General features: G+C 35.5%; 1 protein-coding gene across 5 annotated transcripts in view; it reads right to left on the bottom strand.

The window, feature by feature from the left end:
* Positions 1–16,431, bottom strand: part of LOC149793689 (uncharacterized) — a 51,357-nt gene that overhangs the window by 24,873 nt on the left and 10,053 nt on the right. For all 5 annotated transcript variants that reach the window (XM_089967665.1, XM_089967669.1, XM_089967667.1 and 2 more), the window contains exon 2: positions 14,211–14,389. The gene's annotated coding sequence lies outside the window, so the exon portion shown is untranslated. The remainder of the gene's footprint in view (positions 1–14,210; positions 14,390–16,431) is intronic.

The raw sequence follows: 16,431 nt of genomic DNA, 5'->3' as shown, positions 1-16,431 counted from the left end.
TTTTCCATAAATGATTCCATAATATTCTACAGTTCATGATGCCTTTCACTTCATTCTGATGTCGATTTGGCCTTGTTTTTGTGAGTTATATAAACACCATTTACATTTAGAAGCTGCTACTAGTACATATTGTTGAAAGTGTGATTTAGTAAAAACACAAGATCTGTTGATGATAATCAGTCATCACAGAATTTTTAAAATGGCATCAAAGTAGCTATCTGAGGTTGGATCAGCATTTTAATATAGGAATAACTATATGTTCCAGTGCGTAGAAGTAGCTGCAGTGAGATTTTTCAAATTTTGGGTGGACACATTTTCTCTTTTGATCAACTACATATTGTGAAAAGCATTAATTGAGAACCCCATATCAAGACAATCATCACTTCACTGGGAACAGAGATAGAATTTTCAAGATGGCCACTATTTTTCAGCACCAAGTTCTATTTAGTACCAACTAAAATTTTTAAGTTTCTCAATGAAATGCCCGTGTCTACAGGACAATTTGTTAATCAGAAGTTACAAAGATTTTTAATATGACTACCATAGGTATCCATACTGTAGGTCTGATTAACACCATACTTACTGAAAACCAAATATATGCATTATATGAAAACTTTTACTGGGTAGTGAAAACCCCATGCTGACACAACTATAAATTGTGAAGTTATGAATTTTTCTTTAGTCAAGCGCTCTTTTTTCAAAGTGGGTTCCAAAATTATGTTTTTGGGTGGGGGCCAAACTTCTTACTACACCACTGTACTACTGATCATAATTATTTACATACTATATCTGATCCAATTAATAAATATGGCCTCTTGAGCCTTAGGATGCTCAGCCAATTTAGTGTAAGGTCACAGCATTAAAATCAACTAAAAGGTCACGGTAATATTCATGATGGCTAAAAGCTTTAAGTTAAAGAACCCACACCCATGTTGCACAAAAAAAAGAAACAAACTGGAGAATTACACCTCTCTGACATACCACATGAGATACCTTGAGAGGCTACAGTAGAAACGTTCGAGACAAAACTCAGTATCAAGGTGATTTAATCAAGATTAGCAACAATTCCCCTGACATAACAATCTGCAATGGAACAATGATTTTTGTGATAGAAAAAAGCAAATTAAAAGAAGTGGAACAAGCGTTTTTTTCTACATGGGTTTTTGATTATATTATGGTATAAGGGGTGTATTTACCATAGAAAATACAATAGATGTGAACAGACTGGTCACACTCCACATAAATGCTCTAAAAACCAAGAGACCCCAACAGAGATGAGAGAGGATAACAATGAACAGAGAATATTGAGGGCAAAACAATAACAACATGAAGAGAAGCAAACTTCAAAGCAACAGCAGAGAGAACAACAAAATGCAAGTAAGGAACAAAAAAATCCAACAACAAGAAGAAGATAAACAGAAACAACAAAAACAACAGCAAAAAAACCCACAAACAAACAAAAGGGCAAGAAATCTCTCAACAAGGAAATATGAACCAGACATTACAAGCACCACCACCAACAACAGGAACCACAACAACAGAATATTCACAATTAGAATCAACAACATCAACAAAGGCAGGAATAATCAGAAACAAACAATAAAATGGAACCCATCAGCAACAACTAAAACAACAACAGCAGAACAAATTGTAACAGAGAATGGAGAAACAAAAGAAGCAGCAAATAACCAGAAGCAAACAAAAATGCAAGATAAATCCACAAGAGGAATAAAATAAGGAAAAACAAGTACCCAAGATATCAACAACATCAACAGGGATAAAACCAACTGACTTGTCAACAAAGTGTCTGACGGAAAAAGGAAAAAATACTAGAAGACAATCAGGAGAGAAAAAGAAGAGAGAAGAGAACAACAAAATACAAGTTAGGAACAAAAAATACCAGAATACTTACTACAGTAGTTGGAGAACACCTACTAGCAGATTATGAATGTATTGAGTGAAAAATTTTATATAACAAAAATGTATATACTGTACATAAATACATAAAAGAATTATAAATTACAAATATATACTTTCAAATAAAAACAAAATAATACAGAACAACTCAATAATTATTGCATATTTAAAATTAGGGCAGGCGAGAGCACCCTCCCAAAACAAGAAAAGAAATTATTTCTGTTTCAAATGCAAGGGTTTTGCTTACCAACAGCCTTAAACCACAAAAATTGTTATTAATGTATTGTCTAATATATTTTTAAACCAAGAGAACCGCTCTTCTCACTCAGGTCTCAGTTCTCACATTCATAGCTGGGCTGCCATTTGTGTCAGCCTTCTTCACTGTTACACTTTCCAAATTTTGAGTTTTGTTTGTTGGCTTCACTTGTGCTCTTACCTTGATGCATTTGTTGTTAGTTTGTTTGCATTCTTGTCATTTTCGTGTGATAGTTGCAGGAAAATATAATCAACGTTCAAAAGCATTAAACCTATCTCATGAAGATGGACAATAGCATTCCCGTTTTGTACCACCCCCACCCATTTTAAAAATGAAAAGCAGCAAAGCAGACTAAAGAAAGGCACAAAAAGGTCATTGATTTTATGATATTATCATATCAAACCTGATTGTCACAGAGGTGTCCAAAACATCATCTTCTGTGCTACTACTACTTCGAGAAGAAACATTACGCATATACACTTTTAGGTGATGCTCTAACGTTTTAGTATTATGCATATGGTCAGATTTTTAAAGAAAAAGAATTTCCCCCGTTTTCCCTCACTGGTTATACTGGCTATTAAAAATATAACTTGTATATCTTAGGTATTGTTCACAGAACTTTTACTTCCCTTAATTTTGGCATATGATTGATTGGTGTAGTATGGGTTATATAATACACAGCTTGGCCTTACTTCAGATGTGTACCTGCCACAAAAATGCTATCTCTGCTTGGTCATTTTCATTGTGCACTAAATGACTTCTTATGATGCCTAGCTGGACATCTAGGTGGACCTAAATGAAATTGGTATTACTATTACGTCCAACATGGCCAGGACCACTGTGGCCAAATCCAAAATCTTGTTACTGTTACTGGTCCTATGTGGATGGTCATATCTGCATGGGGTTTTCACTAAAAGCCTTATTTTGATGGCTAACTGGTCCTAAATAAATATGGTCTCGATCTAACATCCAATACGAAGGCCTTGGTAGCCTGCTTAAAAATCTTAACATTTCTATTTAAACAGAAAGTCATACTGGCATGGGTTTTCACCAGAAGGTTCATTATAAGTCCAGTTGGTCTTAAATGAAAATTGTGGCTATCTGACATCAAATATAGCCATCAAAACAGCTATATTAAAAATCTTGTCATTGCTACTCCTCCTGAATCCAAAATAAGGTTTCAAAAATACTGTTATCTCTGCTCTTCACCAAAAGGATGCCTGAATATCAACATTGGGTTTTCATCATGATACCTCCTATGACATCTAGTTGATTCTAAATGAAACTGGCAGCAGCCATACATCCAAAATCACTGCCATGATGGCTGTCATAACAACCTCATTGTCACTTTTCACCCTAGACAGATTGATCATTCTGACATGGGGTTCTCACTAAAAGACTAACATTCCTTCATTAGTAAAGAAACATGCACGTGGCTATCACTTATAAGGAAACAACCTGTTCCTATTAAATAATACATTTTCTCATCTCTCCTCACTGTTTAGTAAAATCTTTCTGCTAAATCTTTTCTCACACAAATTGTATCATTGCCTTGAAAACTTGTACCGTAACATCATTCATTAGGCTGATTCATTGTAACATCACACATCCAACTGATGTACCACTGTAGTACAGATCAGGCTATATACCACAACACTGCACATCAGGCTACTTACGACAACACTGCGCATCAGGCTACTTACAACAACACTGCACATCAGGCTAATTACAACAACACTGCACATCAGGCTACTTACGACAACACTGCACATCAGGCTACTTACAACAACACTGCACATCAGGCTAATTAAAACAACACTGCACATCAGGCTACTTACGACAATACTGCACATCTAGGCTACTTACAACAACACTGCACATCAGATTACTTAAGACAACACTGCTCATCAGGCTACTTACGACAACAATGCACATCAGGCTAATTTACCACAACACTGTACAGCAGGATAATTTACCACAACACTGTACATCAGGATAATTTACCACAACACTGTACATGAAGATAATTTACAACACTGCACATCAGGCTACTTACAACAACACTGCACATCAGGCTACTTATGACAACACTGCACATCAGGCTAATTTACCACAACACTGTACATCAGGATAATTTACCACAACACTGCACATCAGGCTACTTACGACAACAAAGCACATCAGGCTACTTACGACAACATTGCACATCAGACTACTTACAACAACACTGCACATCAGGCTAATTTACAACACTGTACCTCAGGATAATTTACCACAACACTGCACATCAGGCTAATTTACAACAGTGCACATCAGGATAATTTACCACAACATTGCACATCAGGATAATTTACCACAACACTGCACACCAGGATAATTTAGCACAACACTGCACACCAGGATCATTTACTACAACACTCACATCAGGCTGATTTATTATAACACTGAATGTCAGGCTAATTTAGCACAACACTGTTAACCAAGCTTATTTACTACAAGACTACAAGACTACAAGACTGCACATCAGGCTGATTTACCACAACATAACATATAAGGCAGATTTACTACAAAATCCTGTGTGTTTGTGAGAGACATGTAGCATCATGTTCCACCCAGTCACATTATCCCAATACTAGGCTAGCTAGTCCTAACACTAACCTCTTAGTGCTGAGTGGCAAGTGAGGCAGCTGCTAGTAACATTTTCATAATTTGCAGGTAAGATTTGGGGTTTAAACTTGCTGCATCTGAGGCCGATGCTCTAACCACTTAGGACAATAGAGCGGTTATAATCATGGAGAAATGCCAACACACAATACAAATTAAATATACGTAACACATCCCCTTGAAATGAAAAAGAAAGATGTATACAAAGCTACACATCAGGCTGAGTTACCATAACAGAACATATCAGGCTGCTTTACCACAAGATTAACCCTCAGACCAACAGTACAAGACTGCAGATATGACTAATTTACCATAGTACTATATATACCACAACACATCAGGATGATTTACCACAATACTATACATCAGGATGACTTACCACAACACTGCACAGAAGGCTGAGTTACCACAAAATTACACATTAAGGTGTTTTATCTTAACATTACACTGCAAATCAAGCTGACTAACCACAGCAGAACAATTCTGGCTGATTTACTACAACACAAGCCAATGAATCAGCGACAAAACTGTAATGATACAGACTGAGATCTTAGGGGCTGATTTTCCTTATCCTTTAGTAAGTGAAATTATGTGCATTTTTGTTTGCATATAATGGTTCTTATGTCACTTGTTTAGGCTCGAATAAACAGTAACACAAGAAAGAGTGAAAACAACAAGCTTTGAAAAATACACTAATTTATTTCCATGGAAAAATTCTGTAAAAATGAAAAAAATATATGAACTTACAGTTTTATAGAATCGAATCCAAAAGTAATCAGAGAATAAAATTTTAGTAGTCCTAATAACAAAATGTTCTACTGATTTCGAATTCCGACAAAGAATCCCAGATGGAAGACGATGACGTATGCTACAATATGTATTGTTGACGTCTACGGTTCCTTGTAGAAATAAGAATTATCACTCCAGTTTCTGATAGCTGAATAAAATACTGTCCTTGTACTACAATATTACATGAGCACACATACTTTCCAGAAAAATAACAGAATTAATCCTTTTGAATCCAAGTAATTTGAAATAACTCCAAACCAAGTAATTTGAAATAATCCAAACAGCACAACATACAACAGTTCAACAGCCCAACTTCTACTAATTCTCCAAAACATGGGTTATATGGGCTTTCTAAAACATGAACAAGTGTCATGTGATCATCTTCTAGAAGTTTATAGAAGCTAATACTTGTTACAGATCATGTGACCCTGACTAAAGCCAATCATTTTTAATCTAAGAAAAAAAAAAATTAAAAGAATTGTTTATATTTTAAAGACAAGGTCCCATCATGACCTTGGAAACAATCAAGCCATTAAAATTAAATAGAAATTGTTTACGAAGTTTGCTACAAATTCTGAAACAAGGTCAGGATTTAGATCAACACCTGGTGTTTATAAACAAACAGTCAAAGTCAAAGTATTTTCTAAAAAAAGAATCAATTCTAGTGAATAAATTTACATTACAATATCATGTAATAAAAATATAAAAAATTTAAACTGACAAACAATTAAATTGAAATAAATATGTATTAAATCAGATATAATTAAATCAAATATACATAACATGGTGTACATTTAAGAGCAATACATACAAAATAGCTCTGGATCAAATCTGATGTTTGACAATTTGTAAGTCCAAATGGACTACAAAAATTCTACCTATTGCATCCATTTTAAATTTCATGTTTATGTTAGATGACAACTTAAACTAAGCCTTTTCTAAGAAAAAAGTGCTCCAACGACATGGAATTCCAAATTTGTGCTGTCTTTATTGAGAAACTATATGGATTAGTTTTTGGCATATTTTGAAGTCAAACTTGATCAGAAAACATCTTAAGAGATTTTCACCAGAGTACACAAACAATGTAAGTCTCACACAAAGCCCAATTTCAGTTATTGCGAACAAGTGTACACATTTAAAATGATGCTGTTACAGCTGCACGTAAAACACCACTAGAATGCATTGAAATCAATAAAATATCATGAAAGACATCTAACACACTGAAAATAATAGTAATGCATCATTAAGCTGTATGTCAAAGAGCAATTATATATGTAATGCTTAATACAACTGATGATACATATGAAGCTAAAAAGCTAGTGAAGATTGAAATAGTTTGTATTTGTACACTATGACTGAGACAAGAGTCCCATGAAGACACTATTGCTCTGCTGGCTGAAACAAATTTCCAGGAATTCAAGATAAAATAATTTCTACCTTTTAAGTGCTCAGTGCAGAAAACTCCTCTGGCATTCTACAGCAATAATAATAAGATTTTCATATTAGCTGCTGTTGTGGACATTATAGGATTTTACATCAGCACCATTATTATTTCAGACCATGAAAATATCATAAGACATATTCTGGTGGAAATTCCACTTCAATACAACTTTGATTTTCTGTTTTTAATCAGAAATGATAAGATTTTAAAGAATAAATGCCCTATTAGCGACATTGGATTTCAGATTGGCACCATTTTCATTCACTACCAACTAAACATTCTTACAAGCCTTTTGGTTAAAGCACGTTGTCAACGTAATCAACCCCCTAGAAGTGATGGTAGTGAAAACCTGATATTCAAGGCAACCATTGTGGCAGCCATCTTAGTCAGATTAGCACATTACAGTGAAAACCTGATGTTTATATAACCATTTATGCAGGAGAAATCATGATAACAAGAATTTCAGGATGGTCACTGTAGTAGGTATTTTGGCCAACAAGACAAAAAGTCATTTAGTACTAAAACCCAGGTTGACTGATCATTTTGGGGAAGGAGTTAAAACTAATTTTAATAATGTCACTATTGCCTTACTACCTCTTCAGAAATATTAGGTCACCATCTTCAACCTCCCATCTGATAAAACATTTTGGAAATATCCAGAACAAAATGAACCAAGAACCAGTCTGACTATGATGTCACAGGTTCATGCACTGAATTGCAGGAAAGAAACATGGAACAGTGACAGGTAGTTTTATATTATTATGTTACATTATTTGTCACTATTATCTTATCAGTTTGGATGCAAACTGAGGGCCTCAAGAAGAACTAGCAAAAGAAGTATACTCACCATTACAGTCTGCTACTATGTCAGCATATTGAGCTTATTTTGTGCCATAACTACAGGGTCCAAGGAAAATATGCATTTGCCCTATGTCCCAAAGACGGAAGGTAAAAGGAGAAAGCAATGGTCAATTGTAAAACACAGCTCTCATAATATCCTCTAATGATGAATGATTGAAATGGGCCCAATGAAGTAGCAAAAGCCTTACTTCATGGACTTTAAATGATAAATCTCACCAAAGAAAATTCCATCTAACAAAGGAAATTAAAAGTTATCTTGATAATGAGGGTTATCTACCTGGAATTGATGCCAAGATATCAGAAAGAACCATAATACCCTAATTGAACTGAGAAGTTTATCTTGATCATCTCCATCACAGATACACTGAGATCTCTAAAGGAAGTGGAGTTACCAAAGGAAGTTGTTGTTTGGATAAAACACCATGTTGACAAAGAAGAAAAACATTCATAATTGCTGCTGAATGGTAAACAACAATTTGCTACAGACAAATCATAAATCTTGCTCCTTCTTACAGATGCTAATGACAGCAGGAAAGGAGTTTTATGGAAAAAGATCTGAAAAGAAACTTGACACAGTGGTTCACAAATGGGTTTTGACAAAGATCACAACATGCCCAAGATTCCTTCAAGGTATTAGTGAGTGAGATACCATAGGAGACCATCACACATTACTTGGCTGAAATAACCTGAAGAATAAATACTACTGCCTCATTTCCAAATTGTTTCTATGAAGGATAAGTTCTTGATGAAAAATGATCCCTGATGAACTAGACCTTCTGGCTCCAAATGACAATGCCAACCTTAAACCATCATGTCAGTGAACAGATAGGATTTGGGTTTGGGGACATGCATTGTGAATCGGATCAGAAAAAAGGTTGTGATTGGCCCATCAACACAAGTGATGGCAAATTCTGCTCCTAGAGAAAACCAAGCTGTCATGGGTTCCTGTATGCTTTCAAGTTAGAAACTGGAGTGGGTGCGGGGAACTAGTTCTGCCACAGAGTTCAAGGTCCCCAGGAGGGATCGATATAGGTGAACTAACAAGAAAGCCTTGGCATCAAGTGAATCCAAAAGCATTAGGATTCTGTATTTTTCTGTCAAAAGAGACATCAACTCATCCCCATATAAACTAATTTTTCTGATGGATTAGCTCCCAATTTCTCAAATAAGATTTTCAAGATGACTAGTATGACAGCCACACTGGTTGTCAGATCAGCACCATTGTGACTTATGAGGAACTAAACATTATAAGGCAACTTTTACTGAAAACCTCATGTTGATTTGATCATCAATTCAGGAGTAGTGATAACAGAAAGTTTCATCAATTTATCTCCAATGGCCACAAACTTAAAAGAACTGAAAACTGCTTTGAAAGAAACTGCCAAGACTGAATTGTGACCTTGATCCTGAAAGTAAGATCCCACCTGCTGAATGTAATACACATTCTAGAAATGCTTCTCCTGTAAATCTCTATCAGCTTTGATACAAATTGCAGAAAAAAAGAAAGGAAAGTCGGACAGAAAAATGAAAATATTTTCCTGGGACCCAACTAAAGCAGGGTGGTGGTGGTATTACCGTGTATACTCACATATATACCCATTTGTGTATAAGCCGACCCCCAAACTGAACAGGTATAAACACTAAAAAGTGCATGACCCGTGTATAAGCCGACTTACAACTCCGAGGCATCTCAAGATGCACAAGGTAAGTTTTAAATGCATTTATTTAAGCAAACTTGTATTTAAAATAATTACATGTATACTTATTCTTGAGGTTCGCATGCATGATTATTAAAAAGAAATGGCATAAACTTGTTTGAAAAGTAATTTATTTAATTTTCTGTTTTTTTTTAGAAAAGTTTTAGATATAATGCTTCGAAAATTATGCTAATACCATAAAAGCTGAAATGAAGTTTGCTTTTATGTAAGTGTTCTTATACCATACCTGTCAACTTTCACGTCGGGAGAAGAAGTAAAAACTCCTGATTTTTGGGGATGCTCCACGCCTACCTCCCAATTTCATAATAAGAGAACTCCTGATTAATACATTATGTCTTCGACTTTCATTTCTTCTAAACAAGAAAAGTCCTACATGTTCTGTTGTATCACCTGTGAATTATTGTTGTGACAAAATAATTTTTTTAATATAAAGCATTCACTTCTTCACTAAATAGAATGTTAAGTTTAAACATTATTCATGTAAATTAATGATTATTGTTACCTCTACAATAATACAAAAATAAAAACATAAACTGGAACAAAAAAATAAACCACAACAATAAAATAGTCCACAAATAATTTAAATCCCAAGAATGATCACTACGAATGCTGTAACTCCATATGCTATAGCTCCATTCCCACGAAAGAAACTTACACGAGTGAACACCTGGCATTTTTGTAATGTATATACTGGTATAGTTACTGGTCAAAATTTCCTCTTATCACAAGCCGGTTTCAGGGTTTTAATGATTAACTAATATGTACTGCTGTCACAAAATGAAAGACAAATTCACCGACTATCAACATAGGAAAGACCGAAACATCAAGCATTCCATTGTGTGGAAAGTTATGTTTGTACAGCTAAAACACAAAACTAAAATTGACTGATGATGATCTTCGTTGATCTATATGAGAATTTTAGCCTTTATTATTACACTCTTTGTGAACATGTAAATTATGAAGGTTATGTGCCATGTATAAATAACTGTGCATACCTAAAATACAAAACTAAAATTGATTGATGTTGATCTTAGTTGATCTATATGAGAATTTTAGCCTTTATTATTACCACTCTTTGTGAACATGTAAATTATGAAGGTTATGTGCCTTGTACAAATAAATGTGTGTACCTTTTTAAAACTATTACCTTAACTTGTAGAATCACTTATATCATTGAAAATGAGTAACTTGTGAGCATGTGATTCAACGTAAATGAAACAGCTATTAAGGGCTAGCTGAAATGTTATCTGGAAGAATGCAATTTGGTCAAAACAATGAATAAAGCAAAATCTGCATCTATGTTTGGAATAAATAAGGATTTAAGTGATGCTATGCACACTTCGCACTGTCTAAGTACTGTACATTATAGTTCAGCCTGGTCTCCCAGGTAAATTCAACCGGCCCACGAATTATGAATTCTATATTTACCTTTATTTAACTTCGTGTTGGAGAAATCAGAAAATATGCACATGCAAAATAATAACAAAATCAATCATAGTACTTTAAAACAGTTTAATGATTGTCAGGTCACCGAAAGTTACTTTTTTTAAACATGCCTATGTCTTAGTACATGGATACAATTACTGTTTTGTGTCCCAAGATTTACAGCCATTACAGCAGTCAACAAAAAGACCTAAAATTCTGTCAAGTTTACACACTGGCCTGTGGATTAACGGACCCACCTTTTTCCAGGCCTTTATTTTTTCCTAAATTATTACAGGAAAAATGAATGGGTCCATTTCAGGTTTTCTAGGTCTATGGGATATGTAAATCAAAAGATTTGGGAGTTTTGTTTCTCACACTTATATTCAATCCGAGAAGTACGCAGTCCTGGATTGATTGAGACAGGGCACTGAGAAAAGCATTACTATTCTTTGGTGCAGAAGTCTTTCACAGAAATTATAAAGTCTTGATGATGGATGGATGTGTAGAGCCATGTACATATATATATATGCTGGAAATGTTCAAAATATATTATTTTTACTAAATGTAAGCTGCCCAGATTAGACATTCTGAGTTTCTCCTAAGAAACTCATGTTCAGACTTCATTAATAATTGGCATTTAAGTGCATAATCTTCAGCAAGGAGCTAGTTCACTGCCTCAATATACAATGTAACCTCAAGTAAAGAACTAGTTTACTGCCTCAGTATACAATGTAACCTCCAGTACAGAATTAGTTAATTGACTCAGTATACAATGTAACCTCCAGTACAGAACTAGTTAATTGCCTCAATATACAATGTAACCTCCAGTACAGAACTAGTTCATTGTCTAACCATTTAGCATGTGAACCATTTAATTACATTAGTAAAGGTGAATCCCCATATAACAGTTAAGTCATTTTATGAAAAAGATAAAAATAAGAAGATAAAAACCAATACAAGTTACAACATATTACATACTACATACTTTGTACTAATGCGATGCCTGAATAGGAAGTAGCAAGTCTGATTTTTTAAACAAACCCTTGGACTCTTGGTTCTGTTCCAAAGTCAGTGTTCCACTACATTACTTGGAACATATTTCTAGGCAGTACAGTCAACCAGCCTGTGTACACACATATCTCTGGTATCATGGTTGTATCTTCATATCAATTTGTATAAAATCAGGATGTCTGATCAGTAATTTTACTGTTAATCAGACTGGCTACATTTCAAGAAAATAAAGAAGAATACTGTGAGAAAATGATTATATGCCAGTCTTGTGACCTTTTTCCTAAAACTTCTGACCCTTCAAATACTGACAACATGGTAAGTTGCTGACCTGGGTCATCAAAATACATTGGCTATGGGATTAAACGTTGACAAGCTGGCTAAAGAAACAGGCCACTGATCTACACTATCCCAAGTTGTGACCTTGAATTTAAAGTAGGGGTTATCAGTGTGAATACAAACACTAACAAGTCAAGGTATATACAAAGGCATAAGTTTCATTATAATATTTTTCATTGGTTTAAATGCTATACCCTTATTTCTGTACAGTGGTCACTGATTTATATTTTCCCTTAAGGTGACTTTGACATTATGTAAGAGTATGGCTAAGCAATATGACACACTGTCAAGTCAGGATTAATAACTGGGGGGCATGACTATGGTATGAGACACCATCAATACATCATTTATACCTAGCTAAGGCTCATTACAATATGTTCATTGGTTCCAGAGTTGTACCTGGACATGCATATAAGTAATATTATTCCATATTTTCTTCCTGCTACCTTAACCATGTGTGTGTGTGTGTGTGTATGTGGTTTAAAAATGTCCTTAAAAGAATCCTTGCTAGTTTGTACCAAGTAAACATAATGCTGTAAACATAAGGTAAGATGCTGACCAAAACATAGAAATATAAACCCTTTCACAACAAACATCAATCACATAAAAGATAGAATGTATAGATGCTAAAAGTCTTTCATTTAAAACAAATGACTAAAGTTATAAGAAGGTAAAATCCTTGAAATGCAGAGATAAAATTTGTTATATAAGCTGCATTATTTCTGAAAGATCTAGATTCTCTTTGAAGGTACACAGTAAATGGCCAGCTAATTGAGTAAACATAAAAACAACACTTTTGTCAGTACTCAACAAGAAGGTATTCCCCAATCAGTGGACACTGGCGTATTATTCAACCTGGCTATGGCTCACCCATCTGAAGATATACACAGGTCTGATAAGCATGTCCTATATGCAAGCAAGACAGTACCACCTCACCTCTAGGATTTATTTTATATGTGTGTCACACTCTGATGATTGATTTGATGTTCAGAAGCTTGTTTGCAGGGATTTTACTCCACATACTGTGCCAGGTAGACGGAATGTAAGGTATATGATGCAAAGAGTATACCAGGTTTCATCATGTGTCTCAAAATCTCAAACAACTTAGATGTTTTAGGGCAGAAACAATATTACAGATGGATGGGACTGCACAAAGATGGAATAATTGATGAACAGATGAAAATGCAAATACTATGTCAGACTTTTTTCAGAAAAGGGCAGGGCACAATAAACTGACTGAAATATATCTGGCATTTGATGGAAAAGGGCAGGGCACAATAAACTGACTGAAATATATCTGGCATTTGATGGAAAAGGGCAGGGCACAATAAACTGTCCTCCACCCATCTGGCATTTAATAGAAAATGGCAGGGCACAATAAGCTAACTGAAATTCATCTGCCATTTGATGGAAAAGGGCAGGGCACAATAAACTGCCTCCATCCATATGGCATTTTATGAAAAGAGCAGGGCATAATATATTGATTGAAAACCATCTGGCATTTGATGGAAAAAGGGTTGGGCACAATAAGCTGGCATCCATGTGGCATTTGATAAAGCATGACGTATATCTCTGTATGACACAACAAAAACACTTACATGTTTTGTTTTGTTGGGTTATTTTCCACTTAACACCTGTAATATATCACAAAAATAAGTCACGACTAGTGGAATACTCCTCCTTAAATTGGGCCAGTTTACTGGGATGTATGCCCAATTGGCTTATAGTTATTATATCAAATATTCTAAATTAGGAATCCTTAAGTTTTAAAACTCCAAGAAAATGTACTTACAAGCTGTGCTAGGAGTCAGTAGGATGGCTAGATTCTTATTTCCCTAGTGCCAGCTGAATGCAAAGTTGGGCCAATAGGTTCAGGCCAGTGCTTGACCCCCCATTTGAGGTTCAGGCCAGTGTTTGATCCCCCATTTGATGCTGACTCTTATCTTGCTTGTGTCTCTGTCTTTACCTCATCTGAAAAGAAACAAAATTAAATATAAATGCATGTTAAAGGATACTGACCCTTTCACAGACACAACATTTCCTGTGGAAACCACACTGTTATCATCAACATTAAGATTTCATACTTAATGTTTAGTCATACACACAGCAAGGGTCTTAAATATGTCACAGTATCTGCAAAAAACAATATGTTTGGTTATTTTTTAAATTCTTATTATTCTTTAAAACATTATTTATGAAAATACATTTTCAGCAAACTGTACCTGATACAAGAAGTTGAATAAGTAGGGGTTACAGTCCTCTAATAATTCTTGATTTATGAGATGACAGAACTTGTATTCATAACTAATGGTCACTATTTTCAATAGCAAGTATTGGTCACTGTGATAAAAGTTGATAGGCAACATCACTAAGAAGCAGCCAAATGAACTGGGAATGTACATGATCTCAGAGGCATAAGCTTGTGAAAGCTATCTTTGCCTTCCATCCACAGCTTGTACAATTTCTGTTAAGGAAAACTTGCACTTGAATGCTAGGCTTGTGGCACCTGGCCTAACCAAGAGCCAAAAATGCTCAAATACTTCATCTGACCTTCTGTCAGTTATCTATATGTGATACAAATAATCTGTTGTATCCAGGAACAAACAGCCTGGGCTGTGACATTAATGTCTGGATCTTGCAAAAATATTAATGAGCAATATCTCTCACTTTGGAGCAGTTCATTTCAAGTACCAAAAATAAAGGTCCTCACTGGGTCGTTTAGATGACCCAGTAGAGAAAGATTTAACAACAAATGAAGTTTAATGAATGACTGACTGCCTACAGAGGGGAGTTTACTTTAATAATGAAACTATTGGCTATCATAATTGAATTTAAGCTAGTCAACTGGAGACGGTTCAGACTGATCGACAAACTATGTATTTCCTTGATTATGTTTGCTGTGGCTATAATAACTAGGAAGCAGGTCTTATAAAAGACATGAGCCACTGATGCTCTAGACAATACGGCCTTATTCAATTTAAAGCCAAAGCTGTAATCATGATAGATTAAAGTCAGAAAGTCAGAAAGGTCTTTGTTCTATTCTATATCCCTCTTTTCATGATGCTAAAACACAGAGATTGTAGAAACCATATCCTTTTCAAATACTGGGGGCTAACTTGTTTGCTTCATAAAATGGAGCTAACTGGGCTAACAATGCTTTAAGTATAGTGATGCAATCCCATTCGCACCGATGTGAGAAAATGATGGGCTTGTTTGTACAAGAGATTTGTATAACATGTATTCTGCAAAAGGTTTGCCTTTTGCTGTTGTGTGATTTGATCAAGGCATCAAAGTTCAATAGATCAAGGTTCAAATTAAACACCTGTCAATGAGTTTGTCTAAAGAGGTAAGGAAAGACCCCACATTTATTTGAAATTTCCAGTGCCAAATTTAACAAGTTGTTTATCTGTGATTTTGCTAACTTGAAGGAAGTAGTCAGGATAAGATGATACTCAGATTCCATTCCTTATTGCAGGATCTTTGGGATCAGAGGTTCTGGAGGATAAGCATAACCATCCATACGATTGCAATCCAAGGAAAGAGTGCTGACCAGTGGCGTCGCTAGGGGGGTGCAGACCACACCGGGTGACACTATCTCAGAGGGGTGACACCAAAATGAAAAATTGCAAATTTTACAGAGCACACACTGCTCGGTCTAGTCGGATTTCATAAGCGGATAACCGATCATAGTTAAATACATAGCTAGCTGGCACAGGGTGCCACCGTGCAATCTGCAGAGCGTCTGGTGCTTATTTGCAGTGGCATCGCTAGGGGATGCGGGGGGTGAGGACTGCACCGGGTGGCACCATCAGAGGGGGTGACACCAAAATGACATTACTAAGGATTCTGTATGGTCTGTTACGGAAGGAGGACCATGGGGGTGACACCATGAGCTACTGCACTGGGTGACACCAACCCGAGTGATGCCACTGGTGCTGACTACACAGGCCTTCAGAGTTGGGAACTGGAGAGAAACGTTTGGACTCTTTTCATTCCACTATACCAAAAACTGA

This window comes from Sinohyriopsis cumingii, chromosome 8, assembly GCF_028554795.1.
Source record: "Sinohyriopsis cumingii isolate HCF-2022 chromosome 8, ASM2855479v2, whole genome shotgun sequence".
In the NCBI taxonomy this organism is placed as follows: Eukaryota; Metazoa; Mollusca; class Bivalvia; order Unionida; family Unionidae; genus Sinohyriopsis; species Sinohyriopsis cumingii.
This window is presented reverse-complemented; position numbering and strand designations above follow the sequence as displayed.